This window comes from Triticum dicoccoides, chromosome 3B, assembly GCF_002162155.2.
Source record: "Triticum dicoccoides isolate Atlit2015 ecotype Zavitan chromosome 3B, WEW_v2.0, whole genome shotgun sequence".
NCBI lineage: Eukaryota > Viridiplantae > Streptophyta > Magnoliopsida > Poales > Poaceae > Triticum > Triticum dicoccoides.
The window spans coordinates 555870056-555887691 of NC_041385.1; the positions used below are offsets into that span (position 1 = coordinate 555870056).

At 42.4% G+C, this 17636-nt stretch overlaps 1 long non-coding RNA gene across 2 annotated transcripts; it reads left to right on the forward strand.

The window, feature by feature from the left end:
- The first annotated feature begins 8665 nt into the window (after positions 1-8665).
- On the forward strand, positions 8666-12491 carry LOC119277048. Of its 2 annotated transcripts, XR_005136913.1 has the most exons (5): positions 8666-9444; positions 9543-11136; positions 11205-11473; positions 12022-12179; positions 12262-12491. It is a non-coding gene; the product is annotated as an uncharacterized LOC119277048 (long non-coding RNA). The 2 variants fall into 2 exon arrangements; XR_005136912.1 differs by having other exon boundaries at positions 9543-11473.
- Positions 12492-17636: the final 5145 nt, after the last annotated feature.

Sequence of the window (17636 nt, forward strand, 5' to 3'; positions counted from 1 at the left end):
TGAAGATCATGGTGCTATTTTGAAGCACAAGTGTGGAAAAAGAGATAGTAGCATTGTCCCTTCTCTCTTTTTCTCTCATTTTTTTATTATTGAGCCTTTTTTTATGGCCACCTCCTTTTTTTATTTCGTCTGGAGTCTCATCCCGACTTATGGGGGAATCATAGTCTCCATCATCCTTTCCTCACTGGGACAATGCTCTAATAATGATGATCATCACACTTTTATTTTTCTTACAACTCAACAATTACAACTCGATACTTAGAACAAAATATGACTCTATATGAATGCCTCCGGTGGTGTACCGGAATATGCAATGAATCAAGAGCGACATGTATGAAAATTATGAAGGGTGGCTTTGCCACAAATACAATGTCAACTACATGTTCATGCGAAAAGCAATATGACAAAAGTAATGTGTGTCATATGAATGGGACGGTGAAAAGTTGCATGGCAATATATCTCGGAATGGCTATGGAAATGCCATAATAGGTAGGTATGGTGGCTGTTTTGAGGAAGGAGTATGGTGGGTGTATGGTACCGGTGAAAGTTGCACGATACAAGAGATGCTAGCAATAATGGAGGGGTGAAAGGAGTGCGTATAATCCATGGCCTCAACATTAATCAAAAGAACTCATATACTTGTTTTAAAAATTTAGAAGTCATCAAAAACCAAAGCACTACACGCATGCTCCTAGGGGGATAGATTGATAGGAAAAGACCATCGCTCATCCCCGACTGCCACTCATAAGGAAGACAATCAATAAATAAAATTGTGCTCCAACTTCATCACAAAGCGGTTCACCATACATGCATGCTACGGGAATCACAAACTTCAACACAAGCACTCTTTAAATCCATAATCACCCAACTAGCATGACTTTAATATTACTGCCTCCATATCTCAAAACAATTATCAAGCATTAAATTGATCATAGCATCCAATTCACTCTCTATGATAGTTTTTATTCAAATAACCATGCTGTTTAAGACTCTCAAAATAATATAAGTGAAGCATGAGAGACTAGCAATTTCTAAACAATATAACCTTCGTTGTGCTCTAAAATATATAAGTGAAGCACTAGAGCAAACGACAAACTACTCCAACAAGATATAAGTGAAGATCAATGAGTAGCTAAATAATTATGCAACTATGTGAAGACTCTCTCTCATTAAAGAATTTCAGATCTTGGAATCTTATTCAAAAAGCAAGCAAAACAAAATAAATGACAATGCAAGGATAGCACAACTCATGTGAAGAAGCAAAAACTTAGGCTCAACCGATACTAACCGATGATTGCCGAAGAAGAAAGGTGGGATGCCTACCGGGGCATCCCCAAGCTTAGATGCTTGAGACTTCTTGAAATATTATCTTGGGATGCCTTGGGAATCCCCAAGCTTGAGCTTTTGTGTCTCCTTAATTCCTTTCATGACACGGTTTCTCTTTTTATCAAAAGCTTCATTTACAACAAACTCAACAAGAACTCGTGAGATAGGTTAGTATAAACCAATGCAAAACCATATCATTTTCTACTGTAACAAATCACTAACATTATTATTAAACATTGAATACTAAATTTCTCTGAATATTTAATACTTCTGTCCTCAAATAGAATCATTAAACAAGCAAACATATGCAAACAATGCAACCATAACAGCAATCTGTCAAAACAGTACAGTCTGTAAAGAATGTAAGAGTAACAATACTTCCATGACTCCAAAAATTATGAACTAAAATTCCCACTGTAATAAATTTATTATAGCTTAATATGCAAAAAGATTCAACGTTATAACACTCTCTGACTTTTCTAGGGAATTTTTGCAGCAGCGGTAAACTTTCTGTTTTCAAACAGCAACATGTATACTAGCAAAATAAGCATGGTAAAGGCTATGCTTGACTTTTTTAATTAAACTAAAGATGCAAAACATTATTCTAACTAACAGAAAGCAAAAACTAACAAAATAAAATGACGCTCTAAGCAAAACACATATCATGCGGCGAATAAAAATATAGCTCCAAGTAAAGTTACCTATGAACGAAGACGAAAGAGGAGATGCCATCCGGGGCATCCCCAACCTTAGGCTCTTGGTTGTCCTTGAATATTACCTTGGGTTGATTTGGGAATCCCCAAGCTTAGGCTCTTGCCACTCCTTATTCCATAGTCCATCGAATCTTTACCCAAAACTTGAAAACTTCAACCACATAAAACTCAAAACATAACTCGTAAGCTCCGTTAGTATAAGAAAATAAAACCACCACTTAGGTATTGTAATGAATTCATTCTTTATTCATATTGGTGTAATATCTACTGTATTCTAACTTCTATATGGTTCATACCACTTAATACTAGCCATAGATTGATCAAAATAAGAAAACAACACATAGAAAACAGAATCTGTCAAAAACAGAACAGTCTGTAGTAATCTGTATTAAACGTATACTTCTAGAACCCCAAAAATTATGAAATAAACTGCTGGACCTGAGGAATTTGTCTATCAATAATCTGCAAAAAGAATCAACCTAAAATCAGTCTCCAGTAAAACATTGCAGCTAATCTCGTGAGCGCTAAAGTTTCTGTTTTTTACAGCAAGATCACCTAAACTTCACTCAAGTCTTCCCAAAGGTTCTACTTGGCACTTTATTAAAACAAAAGCTATAAAACATGATTAATAAAGTAGCATAATCATGTGTACACACAAAAATAGAAAGGGTAAATATTGGGTTGTCTCCCAACAAGCGCTTTTCTTTAATGCCTTTTCTAGCTAGGCATGATGATGGCAATGATGCTCAAATAAAAGATAAGAATTGAAACATAACGAGAGCATCATGAAGCATATGACTAGCACATTTAAGCCTAACCCACTTCCTATGCATAGAGATTTTGTGAGCAAACAACTTATGGGAATAATAATCAACTAGCAAAGGAAGGTAAAACTAGCATAGCTTCAAAATTTTCAACACATAGAGAGAAAACTTGACATTATTGCAATTCCTACAAGCATATGTTTCTCCCTCATAATAATTTTCAGTAGCATCATGAATTAATTCAACAATATAACCAGCACCTAAAGCATTCTTTTCATGATCTACAAGCATAGAAAATTTATTACTCTCCACATAAGCAAAATTCTTCTCATTCGGAATAGTAGGAGTATCATAAGAGACTTGAACACTAAAAATTGTTTCCACATTAAAAGAGTAATGTTCAGAAAAAGGGTAATCATAATCATGACAATATTTGTAAATATAATTATCACTACTTTTTATAGCATAAGTTTCATCACAATAATCATCATAAGTAGCAACTTCGTTCTCATCATAATCGATTGAAACCTCTCCCAAGATGGTGGAATCACTAAATAAAGTTGACACTCTTCCAAATCCACTTTCATATTCATCACAATAAGATTTAGCATCTTCCAAAATAGTGGGATCACTAATTCCTAAAGTTGACACTCTTCCAAACCCACTTTCATCAATATAATCATCATAGGTAGGAGGCATGCTATCATCATAACAACTTTGCATATCAAAACTTGGGATGCTGAAAATATCATCTTCATTAAACATAGCATCCCCAAGCTTGGGACAAACATCAATTTCAGCAAATATATTCTCAAATATTTCATCCTCATCAAACATAGCTTCCCCAAGCTTGGGCTCTTTCATATCATAAGCATAATCATTCTCATCATTAAAAATATGGATAACACCAATAGTAAAGCAATTATCATCATCACAATGAGTAGTAGGAGCAACATCATTTGGGAGGGATACCTTTCTACCTTTGTCGCTCCTTCTTTTCTTTTTCTTCTTCACATTATGTGTGGGTTCAACCTTCCTCTTTGAGCTCCTTATTGATGAGATTGGTTGAATAGAAAGCTCCTCCTCATTACCTGATTCATCATGAGAAATAATAGGAGTAGATTAGGAAGTCTCTTCCCTTTCATTAGTATTCTCTTCATCTTCTATTTGCTTTCTTTTCTTTAGGTACTTGGCAATATAAGGAATTCTTCGCACAAAACATATTAATCTTTTCTAGATCAATATCAAGGAAATGCTCAAGATTAAATTTTGGAATAGGCTTAGTTAAACATTTCAATTCTTCATAATCCAAAAGCAAACTAAGTTCATTGTAATGAGCAATGGAGATCAAATCATCACAATTTTTGGACACGATTCGCTCATGAAACAATTTGCATAGGAGATGTAAATGACCACGTTCATTACAAAGTTCGCAAGTACGACAAAGGAATTTTAAATTTTCAGCACTCACACCTAGCCTTTCATGCAACCATTTAGTTTCTAAATGCTTATGCCTCTTGCAATAAATATCTTCTCTATTTGGTGTGTTCATGCAAACATGCACTCCACAAAAGTTGACATGCTCATAAGGGATATTTTCATCATGACTAGAGCAACCATCATTAATACTACGGATATTCAAGGAGTTTATACTAACAACATTGCAATCATGCTCATCATTCAAAGATTTAGTATCAAGCATTCTAATGCATTCTTCTAGCACTTGAGCACAATTTTCCTTTCCATCAAACTCACGAAAGATAATAAAAAGACGAAGCGTATGAGACAAACTTAACTCCATTTTTTTCTGTAGTTTTCTTTTATAAACTAAACTAGTGATAAAACAAGAAACAAAAAGATTCGATTGCAAGATCTAAAGATATACCTTCAAGCGCTAACCTCCCCGGCAACGGCGCCATAAAAGGGCTTGATGTATACTACACAACCTTATTCTTGTAGACGTTGTTGGGCCTGCAAGTGCACAGATTTGTAGGACAGTAGCAAATTTCCCTCAAGTGGATGACCTAAGGTTTATCAATCCGTAGGAGGTGTAGGATGAAGATGGTCTCTCTCAAACAACCCTGCAACCAAATAACAAAGAGTCTCTTGTGTCCCCAACACACCCAATACAATGGTAAATTGTATAGGTGCACTAGTTCAGCGAAGAGTTGGTGATACAAGTGCAAAATAGATGGTAGATAAAGGTATTTGTAATCTGAAATTATAAAAACAGCAAGGTAACCAATGATAAAAGTGAGCGTAAACGGTATTGCAATGATAGGAAACAAGGCCTAGGGTTCATACTTTCACTAGTGCAAGTTCTCTCAACAATAATAACATAGATAGATCATATAACAAGCCCTCAACATGCAACAAAGAGTCACTCCAAAGACACTAATAGCCGAGAACAAATGAAGAGATTATGGTAGGGTACGAAACCACCTCAAAGTTATTCTTTCGGATCGATCTATAAAAGAGTTCATACTAGAATAATACCTTAAGACACAAATCAACCAAAACCCTAATGTCACCTAGATACTCCATTGTCACCTCAAGTATCCGTGGGCATGATTATACGATATGCATCACACAATCTTAGATTCATCTATTCAACCAACACAAAGTACTTCAAAGAGTGTCCCAAAGCTACTACCGGAGAGTCAAGAACGTGTGCCAACCCCTATGCATAGGTTCATGGGCGGAACCCGCAAGTTGGTCACCAAAACATACATCAAGAGGCACATGATATCCCATTGTCACCACAGATAAGCAAGGCAAGACATACATCAAGTGTTCTCATAAAAGACTCAGTCCGATAAGATAACTTCAAAGGGGAAACTCAATTCATCACAAGAGAGTAGAGGGGGAGAAACATCATAAGATCCAACTATAATAGCAAAGCTCGGGATATATCAAGATCGTGCCATAGAGGGAACACGAGAGAGAACACGAGAGAGAGAGAGAGAGAGAGATCAAACACATAGCTACTGGTACATACCCTCAGCTCCGAGGGTGAACTACTCCCTCCTCGTCATGGAGAGCGCCGGGATGATGAAGATGGCCACCGGTGAAGGATTCCCCCTCCAGCAGGGTGCCGGGAAGGGCTCCCGAGAGGTTTTTGGTGGCTACAGAGGCTTGCGGCGGCGGAACTTCTGATCTATCTTGATATTCGATGGTTTTAGGGTACGTAGGCATATATAGGCGAAAGAAGTCGGTCGGGGGGTGCTCGAGGGGTCCATGAGACAGGGGGGCGCGCCCTACATGGGGGCCCTCCTATCTCGTGGGCTCCTCGAGGATCTTCTGATTTCATCTCCAAGCCTCCAGGATGATAATCTTCCAAAAAATCACGATGCCGAAGGTTTCATTCCGTTTGGACTCCGTTTGATATTCCTTTTGTTCAAAATACTGAAACAGGCAATAAAACAACAATATGGGCTGGGCCTCCGGTTAAAAGGTTAGTCCCAAAAGTAATATAAAAGTGTAAAATAAAGCCCTTAATCATTCAAAACAAATAATAATATAGCATGGAACAATAAAAAATTATAGATACGTTGGAGACGTATCAGCAGACCCCCCGCCTCTCCGAGGAGTGCTCACCTGACGTGAGTGTGGTCGCGCCTTCCATGCCTGCGCCAGCGCCCATCGACCTCAACGCCACCCCGGTGGTTGGTGGCTCGTTGTCCGGCGGCACGAGGAAACGCGCGCGGCAGACGCCGGCCGGCAGGCTCCCAGACGCCCGTAACCTGTTCGAGGGAATGCCGTCCACCGTCGACGAGGACTTCATGCAAAACCTCATCTTCGAGGACGGTGCGCCGGGCGCTGGCTACGATCCCGACAAGACACAAAGCCAGGACGGCCGCGGGGCGTTCACGCCGGCCACTGGCTATGATCCCGACCAAGCGGCCTTCATGCGTGATCAGGTCGGCGTCGACCTGGACGGCTTCCCCCTCGACCACGAGTTCCCGGATGACTACGGGCTAGAGGAAGAGGACGAGTGCGACATCGACGTGGAGCCTTTATTCGAGGACGAGCTCACCAACCAAGCCGCCAGTCCTAAGCCGAAACGCAAGAGCAAGCGTACGAAAGCGTACACGGCGGCCAAAGACAAGCTTCTTTGCGAGTGTTGGCGAGACATTGGACAAGACCCGAAGAAGGGCGCCGAGCAAAAGCATTCGACCTTTTGGACTCGTGTGCACCGAGAGTTTCATGAGTGCAAGAAGTTTCCACCTTACCAATTTGAGAGCACGCGCGGGTGGGTCTCCATTTCCAAGCGGTGGAGGGTGATCCAACAAGAGTGCAACAAGTTTTGCGCCATCCTTGAGAGCGTCAAGGGCCGGCTCGTGAGCGGCATCAACATGCAAGACATGGTATGATAGCAAGCAAGTTGCCCTCTTTTGTGTCATCAAGATCATCCTTTTACGTCTTCATTTGCTATCACTTGCCCATATGCTTGCATGGAAACATTTTGTAGGCATTTCAAGCTTTGGAGGCGTTCAAGGTTCAACACAATGACAAGTGCTTCAACCTCTCCCATTGCTATCGGGTCATCAAGGACGAAGAGAAGTTCAAAGCACAATATGCCGCACTCAAGACACATGGGGGGAAGAAAGCCGTGGAGGATGTTGGGGAGGACGAGCCGGCACGGCCGCGGGGGAAGACCAACTCCAAGAAGGAGGACAAGCGGGATGTGGCCACCAACGCCTTGATCGCAAGCGTGGACGGCATGATGAATAAGAAGGACTCAAGGGAGGAGGAGTGCCGGCTTTTCAAGGCGGAGCAAATGGATACTTTCATGGAGATCCAAAGGAGGAGGCTTGATCTTGACGCAAGAAGCAACCCAAGATGTTCGAGCTCGAGGCGGAGAAGCAAGCCAGGATGCTAGAGATCGAGGCCGCCAACGCTAAGACCAAGGCGGAAGAAATGGCTCTTGCGAGCATGATGACCGGGGTGGAGATCATGAAGGTGGATCTCAACTCCGTGTCGCCAAGGAAGAGGTCGTGGTTCGAAAAGATGCAGGCCGACATGCTCAAGTTCGACGACGAGGGCCATCTTTTTTGTATGCCGGCAGGTGTGCCGACATGACCACGGGAGCCGAGATGACGTGGTCGAACTCAAGTCACACCTTTTTTGTGTGTTGGCATGTGTGCCGGCCGGCTGGCGAGTGCGCCAGCATGAACTGTGATGATATTTTCTGAAGCCGGCATTGTATGCTGGCGCTGGCATGGTGCCGGCATGAGACATGACCGCTGGCATGATCGGCCGCGGGTCTTTTTTATTTAAAAGTTAAATGCGGGCATGAAATGGGTCGGCGCGTTGGGCACACTGCCAACCCAAATGCAAAACTGGACGGACGCCGGGCGGGCGGCCGACCCAAACGGACAAATACGCTGTCTGTTTGAATCGACCCGTTGGAGTTGCTCTAACATGAGCAACTGAGCATTTTTAAGATACTTCCCTCTATTCACCTTTTGCTAGAGGCCATCCCCGTATCTAAACATCCACCACCATTTAGCCAAGAGAAGAGAGATATTTTGTTTGTGGTGATCTTCGACTCGAAGCCCCCCTTTTTTCTTGGATCGACACACCCGACCTCAGCGCCCAGCGCGCTGAATAAGAGATCCCTTCTCGACCGGAGAAAAAAATTCTATGAGACCAGGTCTCACGGATTAGTAGGTGAGACTCATTCTGATGGATGACACGTGTCATTCACAAATCACAAATCATCCACCCCACCCCCACCTCAAATCAGGGGAGGAGAGATTATATGCTTTATAATTTGTGAATGCCACATATCATCCATCAGGACGGGTCTTACCTGGACCGGTCTCATATAATTTTTTTCCCTCGACCGGCCGGGGAAGCACGGGCGGTTTGCCCGACGCAATCAAAATCGCGGGCGGTGGTTCGTTCATCGTGCACCCACCCACACGCTTACGCAGATCTCGGGCGCCGCCGCCAGGGCAATGGTGTCTGAGCCCGACCCCGACGTCTCCCTCCTGCCCCCCGCTCCGAGCCATAGCCACAAACCCTGCCTCCGGGCAGTCAAGTCCACGGCCTTCAAGCGCGAGGAGCGCCACAAGCGCAAGGAGCAGAAGCGGGAGTTCAAGCGGCAGTGCAAGGAGCAGAAGCGGGAGCGCAAGGAGCAGCGCAAGGAGCAGAAGCGGGAGCGCCGCAAGCGCAAGGAGGAGAAACGGGAGCGCCGCAAGCGCAAGGAGGAGAAGCGGGAGCGCCGCAAGCACAAGGAGGAGAAGCGCGAGCGCAAGCGGGAGGACAGCCTCGCCCTAGCGCTCGCCCAGTGGGAGCCCCTCGGTGCCCCAGCTGGCCCGGCTGCCGCCTCCGCCCCCGGCGCGCCACCCGAAGACAGGCCCGGGCCGCGTGACCCGTCCTCGCCCGCGGGCGCCGCGCCCTCCGCCTCCTGGATCTGGGGCCCTCCAGCGGAACCCTCGGCCGACAGGTCCTAGGGGGCGGAGCGAGGGAGACGGGGCGGTTCCTGTGCCTGGTGTGCGAGGGGATCGTCGCCAAGGCGGGCATGCGGTTCCCCGGCAGCGCGGCGCTGGTGCAGCACGCCGGCTCGGTCGCCCGGACCAAGAGGTGGCTCACGCCGACGCCCTTGTCTGCCTGCTCGGACAACGCCCTTTCCGGTAAACTTGTTACCTGGTTTCTATCAAAATGTTGCTTAGTACCATGTCTAATTGTCTATCACATGCTGAATGATTTGTTGCAATCGTAAGAAATGCAGGTAGATTGTGACAACGATGGCGCTTGTGATCAAGCTGAGCACTTGGATGATTCTGCAAGTGCAGAAATGAAGGTGCCTAATTTTGCTCATCGTGCTAAGTTAGAGATTCTTTCTTGGTCAGAAAGCTGAGAAATACATGTGATCTAGTTTGATGTATCGATAACCTGGATGCTCATTGTCAACGTCTGCGTGTAATCTAGTTGGATGCTCTGGTATCGTTGATGCTTGTTTTTAACATCTAAAGCTGTATCTAAAAGTTTCTGATTTGCAGTGCATCGTATTTCAATTGTTGATTCCTGATGTTTATTGATCTTGAGTTTGAAGGAAATGAAAGTAAATATCTATGAATAGAAATCCATCGAGTCTAACTGCTAGAAGTAGTCTGATATTTTATTTTGAACTTAAGTAGTCTGAACGTTTTTTTAACTAAAGTATTCTGAGCTTATGGTTGGAGGCCATTGTCTCCTTATCCTGAAAAGAAATTAACAAATCACAACTTCTGTCCGAGGTATGGAAATTCCAAACACATATCTACCTTATTTTCTACATACAGAGCAATCTACAATGATGTGATGACACTCCTTAAGGTAGTTAATACCATGCCTGATGAAGAAAACTTTAAGATTCATATTAGTCTCTTGTCAGAATATTTTTTTCTTTTGTTGATTTTATCTTTTTCAAAAGATCAAAGATACCATGTACAGGCCAGCTTTGTGCCGTAACTAGTGAGGCAGATAGCAAACGTTTGGAATGCCGACAGAGGCTGGTGGTAGGTAGTCAAATGAAGAAACATCATCAAGTTTTCCAAACTGAAGGAAGTACTGTCGCATCCTGAAGAGTGATTAGTAGGAATTTCTTCACCGAAGCAGCCATACCCGGCCATGGAAATTCAAGCACCAGCATTTCAAATGCTCGTGCCATCGTGCCTAACTTATTATCTAGGGCCAACGAGCTCGGGGTGCTGAGTTTCTCTGCCTCCTGTGGATCTACTGTGGATCTATTGTGAGAGGGCACTGAAAACTGCAGTGTATTCTTCTCGGTCCCCTTATCTACATCCAGAAACAAGCACCTTGGGAGAATCCTGGTGCTCTCACCGATCAACGCATTCTGGCCGTCAGATTGGAATTTTGATGCGTTTTGGACCATTGGATGTCGCTCCTGGAAGACCTCGGCCGTCGGATGGAGATGATCTACTGCTACAATGAATAGTTACTGTTTTTCTCGTTTTTTCTCACGCCGGATTTAGGCCTGCGTCTTGCTGATGGGTGGGGCCTCTCTCCGGTGGGCCTCACCTGTCAGTTGCCGTGGCTGGGAGAGTGTTACGTGCGCCCATCGGCGGCTCGAGTGGTAAAATATGCCCTTCCACCGCCCGTGCCACCGCCTGATATTCCGTTGCCCGCAGAGGGTATTTTTGGTATTTCATCTTTTGGGTCGCTCCGTGGTGGCCGTGGATTGGTCGTGCTTCGATGAGGTGGGGGGTGGTGGCTGGCCTGGCTCCTCCTGCTCCCATTCGGCCCGTTCGCTCCCCCTTCGCCGCTCCCCCTTCGCTCTCGCTGCCGTTCGTCCTCCTCCTCCTCTAGCTGCCGTTCTTCAGGTGATCTTCCCCTTCTCTCTTCGCCTGTTCTCTTCACCTGTTCTCTTACGTTTCTGCCTGTCTTGCAGCTGGGTCGGTGGCGCGGCGGAGGATCTGTCTTCAGAGTTGACCGGAGAGGCTTCCGAGATGGCCCAGATAGTTCTTTGATTCGTTGTTTGCCTATTCGTTTGTGGTGTGCTGTACGGGTGCTGATTCAGGACTGAGTTGTTTTTCATGAATCTGTTTAGGTTTTGCTGGTTGATCCGTCCTGATTGGGATCTGTCTGTGGTTCTGGTTACCTAGCTGGTGGGTCGTGCCGCTGCTGGTGCGCAAGGGTGTCTCGCTGGTTTCCTTGCAGGTGATTCTTCCCTCTCGCCCTGGCCTTCGCCGTTTCTTTCTATGTCGTATGTGTGTTTCAGATCCGTATATGCTGGCATATGTGTTGTTAATCTCTGTATACTGATAGTTGCAGTCTGGTAGTTGTTGGTATCTCTTAGAAGGGATATTGCTTCGCTTCAGGGTACAGGATGTGGTGATTTTGTTTTGACTGCTTTCTTATATGCAGACAAGATAGCAGTACTACAATGGGGTTTCAGTTCTGTATTTTGTTTTGATCATACTTAAACTGTACATCCAGACAAGATAGCAGTACTAGAATGGGGTAAGCATCCTTATTGGTTGACCTATGCTCTTATGCCGCACGCTCGCAGCTGGGTCGTATGTATATTGCAAGGTCACATGTGTATTTCAAACCTGTACATACTGCAAGGGAGTATATATTTAAGTTCTATTTTCTTATTTGAAGGGTCTGCAGCCTGCATCATGAAGGTCTAACGTTTGTCCTTGTTTGGTGTTTTTTTGTGTGTGTGGAGTTTGCTTATTTTGGGTTCTTCCTTGTGTTGGCAGGATGTTTGCCGTGAGTTGTTCTTATGTGCACATGTTAGATGTCGTCAGCAACATCCACACCTCGTCAGCAGAGATAGACAAGAAGGGGATCTGGCGAAAGGACGATGGACGACGCCTACGTATCAGACAAGGAACTGCACGTGTTATTTGCCTAGGAGGTACTTGAAAACAAGTGATGTCTTCTCAGTAATTTTCATGTACTCTGATATGTGACCTCTCTTTGGAATTCTTGCGGGTTAGGTTCGGATGGATCACCAGGTGCGACACACACAATGACCGTCTGCTATATCTCCCAAGATGCAGTTAATTGTGTCCTTTTTGTAAGCACGATCTGTAACGAGCACTTGTTATTCTATGCGTATGACTGTACGGACTACTGTACGATCGTCTTTAAGCCACCCCGTGCTGTCGTACGCTCTATGCCTATGATATTTGGTGCTAAATCTATCGTGAAATGTGCTTTCTATGTTTGTATACTGTTTGGTGGCTTCTCATTTTGTGCATGTAATCAATCTTTCTTTCCGACTGGTTCTTCGGTAGTTCTTCATTTTTTATCATGGCCGAAGATGCATTCCACCGTGTATGCTTACTCTCCCATGATGCTTTCTACGCTGTTGTGTTAGGTAAGTGAAAGTACTTCTTAGATCATTTTGATTCTGATTACATGTTTATTCCCATTTAACCTCCTGCTATATCTGCATCTCCCTTTAACTTATTGATATGGCTTCATTTCATTCTGTTTTAGCTTACTTATACTCCCTCTGTTCCTAAATATAAGTCTTTGTGGGGATTTCACTATGGACAACATACAAATGTACATGGATGCATTTTAGAGTGTAGATTCATTCATTTTGCTCCGTATGTGGTCTATAGCTAATCTCTTCAAAAACTTATATTTAGGAACAGAGGGAGTAGTTACTAATTTTACAATCAGCTCCTGGCGTCGCTACTAAGTACTTTGTTTGGTTTAGAACAACTTCACATGCACCCTTTTACCTCGCATACTCAAAATATAATATTTATCTATACTTTGTAATGCAACGGCTTCATGGATGGGTGTTTGGAGTTTTCTCAGGTTGCAATATGAATAGGTTGACTTAAAGACGTTAAGCGAATACCAGTATTTTTAGGTACATTATGTCTGACATCTATTTATAGCTTCATTTACTTCAGACGTTCCATTTGGACACATGGTGATAATATCATGCTTTCATTGCCCCTTTTTATGGTCGGAATAGCGGCCTGGGTTACTATAACTTAACATTACATGCTTGACCAAAACGTTCGGACGGGCACCCTTGCGCCAAGGTGCGTTCCTGATCTAGTAATTTGTACTCATGGGACACTTGTCGGAGAGATCCTATACAACGTTCGGACGGGCACCCTTGCGCCAAGGTGCGTTCCTGATCTAGTAATTTGTACTCATGGGACACTTGTCCGAGAGATCCTATACAACGCCTTATTCGCCACTTGGCCAGTCGTCACGCGCCTGGTCTGTTATGTTGGCCCATCAAGCACGAGCAATTGCTTGACAAGCCGCTCACTCGATGGTTGCTTTGCTTGGTCGTCTGTTTGACCTTGACCAAATGTCCTTTGACCCTTGACCTTGACCAAATGTCCATTTGACCCATTGACCGCTGACTTCTCAAAAAATTGGAAAAAGTTCATGAATTTGAAAAAGAGTTCACGAATACGGAATAAGTTCACGAATTTGAAAGTGTAATCATGCCCTTAATCATGTTTTGGTGTCGATGACAATATACATACGAGGGACAAATTATGTTTGCTAAGTGGATACACAAGTTATTAGTCCCTTTGGCATCATTGTGTATGGATCAAGGACCCACCAAAATGTATCTGACTGAAGCATGGTGAAAACAAGAAAAGAAGAGTAGCTTTTTGGGTTAAACTTGAGTTATAGAGATCCAACACTGTTAAGAAGGGATCAAAGGGTTTGTGAAAGATTTGCTCAGTGAACATTTTCACTACACAATCACTTATCTTTGTCATCCCAAAAAGTCTTAGGTAAAACCTCCCACCAAAAATAGCCTTCCTCACCTTTACTACTAGATCATCCGGTTTGCTACCGGGATGTCTGGGCTTTGCTCGGATCATCCGGACGGCGTCTCGGACATCCGGCTAGGCTATCAGGAGACACCAGAAAGTATTCGCCGGAGCCGGATCATCCGTGGTACAACCCGGATGTCTCGCAGTAGCCTGGAAGCGTTGCCCGGATGGTTAAACAAAGAGCATATTTCATTCGGCCTAGCCCGGACGTTACGGATTCTTGGAATGTCCAAATAGCACGAAAATTTGCACGCACCTTGCGCACATGAGAAATTTCAATCTCACAAAATTTTAGATTTTTTTGCTATTTTTTTAGGACGGTAACGACGCGGAAGTGCATTTCTGTAAGGGCACCTAACGACGGAGGAGCAAATTTGAGCAGGCTTTTGAATTAGGGGTATATCAGATTAGGTGGTTCGAGTTAGGGATAGAAATGCAAATGGCCCAAATTTGTATGTCAATCATGTGTAAAAATTTCAGATCAAAAACACGTTCCAATGATTTTTAGATTTTTCTGGACGAAGCCCAAAATTTTCTGTTATTTCACAAAATCGAGTCAACTATTAATCAAATCATCCCAAAAGCTTTACTTGGCACAAACACTAATTAATTCACAAAAACACAACCATAACAGTAGCATAATTTTATGAACACTAAAAAAAAAACTATTGGGTTGTCTCCCAAGAAGCTCTTTCTTTATAACCATTAAGATAGGCTTAAGATTTTATTGATAGTCACATGAAAGATAATAATTGAAACACAAAGAGAGCATCATAAAATACGTGACAAACACATTTAAGTCTAACATACTTCCTACGCATAGACATTTTATAAGCAAAAAAATTATCAAGACAAGAAATATCTAACATATGGAAGGGAGAAGAATCATTGACAATCTCAACATAACGAGAGGTGTTATAGTAACATGAAAATTTCTATAACCATATTTTCCTCTTTCATAATAATTACATGTAGGATCATAATAAAATTCAACGATATAGCTATCATATAAAATTTTCTCTTCGGGATCTACATGCATAAAAGTCATACAATCTTCCAAGATAGTGGGATTAACATCAACTTAAGTCATGACCTCTCCAAACCCACATTTATCAAAAATTTCATAAGATTGAACACTCTCCGAATATGTGGGTTTCTTTTTGCCTAAAGTTGACACTCTTTCAAACCCACTTTCAATATTATTGCAAACATTATTATCAATAGCATATTCATCATGAGGCTTACATAAATTTCAAGATCGTAAGAAGCATTATCAGCCCAATCATGATCATTGCAATAAGTAGTGGACATAACAAAATCATCATCCCCAAGCTTGTATATTTGCATATTATTAACACAGTTGACATTCATAGAATTTATAATAACATCATTGCAAACAGGCTTTTCATTCACGGAGCTATCAAGTGTGGGTGCAATAGCAATAATTTCATTTTCAACATAAGGAACTATAGCAAGTTCATCTCCATAAGCATCATTAATATTCGCATCATGGCCATAAGAATAGCAAGCATCACGTTCATCAAGTGGGGATATTTCAATCGAATAAACGGAGTCATAATTATCTATAGATTCATGCATATCATTATTCTCTTCCAAAACAACAGACATTCTCTCAAAAAATTCATTAACATAGGCATTATAGGAGCATAGTTTTCATACCAGTATTTAAGTATGTCAAATTTTTTAGACTTGTAGAGAGTAGCATCATACTTTTCAATCAAAAAAGCAACTTCATAAGCACCCTTAAAAGCAACAAATTCTTCAATTTGTTCAATATCGTAGTAACTATAAACACTCTTGGCATAAGAAGGTAAGATTTCATTATCATTAAACTCACATAAACAGGGAAGGTGTTTTTTAGGGTTCTTAGAGCAACAATAAAATCATAAATTTCATATAGATTCCAAGCATAACATAGAAAACTATTTATTTGATTCTATTAGAGTCTCTTTTTTTTGAGACAAACGACGACGCACAAAATAAGCATGCTCATCTAATGATTTTCCGTCAACTAAACTAGTTGGGATTTCAGCACGAGCACAAACGGATCAAAGATGATCCAAGTAGAAAATTGCAAGTGGATCCATAGTCATCTTAGATTTTTCCTTTTTTTCCTTTTCTGTTTTTGGTTGTTGACATGAAAGGAATAAAAGCAAGCAAGCGAGCAAACAAGCGAAAAACCAAACAAGCAAATGAAAATATTTTTGTGTTTTTTATAAAATTGTTTTAAAAGTGGGGGTGATGAAAATGAGATCCAAATGGCAAATGCAAGTAGATGACAGTTTATATGAAATTACTTGATAGGTTTTGGTGATGTCTCCCCGGTAACGGCGCCAGAAATTCTTCCTGCTACTTATGAGCTGCGTTGGGATTTTCTCGACGAGGAGAGGATGAAGCAGTACAGTAGAGATAAGTATTTCCCTCAGTTAAGAACCAAGGTTATCAATCCCCAGTAGGAGAACCACACAATACCTCTTTAGCAGCACCTACACATATAAGAGCAAATACTTGCACCCAACACAATCATGGGGGTTGTCAATCCCCTCGGTGGTTATTCGCAAGGATCAATCTCATAATGGTAGATAGATAAAATAAAACAGAAAAATAAAATACCGGTAAATAAATTACAGCAAGGTATTTTTGGATTTTATATATGACAAAAGTAGACCCGGGGGCCATAGTTTTCACTAGAGGCTTCTCTCTTGAACAAAAGCATATGGTGGGTAAACAAATTACTGTTGGGCAATTGATAGAAAAGCACATAGTTATGACGACAAGGCAATGATCATGTATATAAGCATTAGATCCGAGACAAGTAGGCCGACTCCTGCCTGAATCTACTACTATTACTGCGCCCATCGACCGCTATCCAGCATGCATCTAGGATATTAAGTTAATAAAAACAGAGCAACGCCTTCAGCAAGATGACATGTTGTAGACAAAGTAAACCCAATCTCCTCCCATCTCTATGAAATAGCGAGAAACCAGTATGTCGGTTCCCCTGCTGTCTCCTTTGTTTCTAAATCATGAGTTCCCGACGGTGAAAGTGCCATGTAAGCGCACCTCTCGGGTCATGTACATGTTACTAACTTGCTGATTATTGTGGTCATGTACCATTGTATGTAGAATTGTGGTCATGTATATGTTACTGATTTGTTAACATGTTGATGGTACCGACAATTATAAGTTAAGCTACTTACAATTATTTTTGAACAGGGTAGTACATGCTTAACATGTACATGTTACATTCCCAATTAATATTTTTTATCATATTCATAAGGTTTTATGTTCATACCTCTAACGAGCTTAACAAGCTAAACGAGCTAGCTCACGAGCTATACGAGTTGAGCCAATCTTGGATTTGAGCTCATTATAATAACGAGTCGAGTCGAGCTAGCTCGTTAAGGAAACAAGCTGTAGCGAGTCGAGCCGAGCTGGCTTGACTCGGCTCGAATTCCATCCCTAAATATGAATAAACCCCATCTTTTTACCCTTAATGGGAATGATACAAATATGTGCCATGTCCC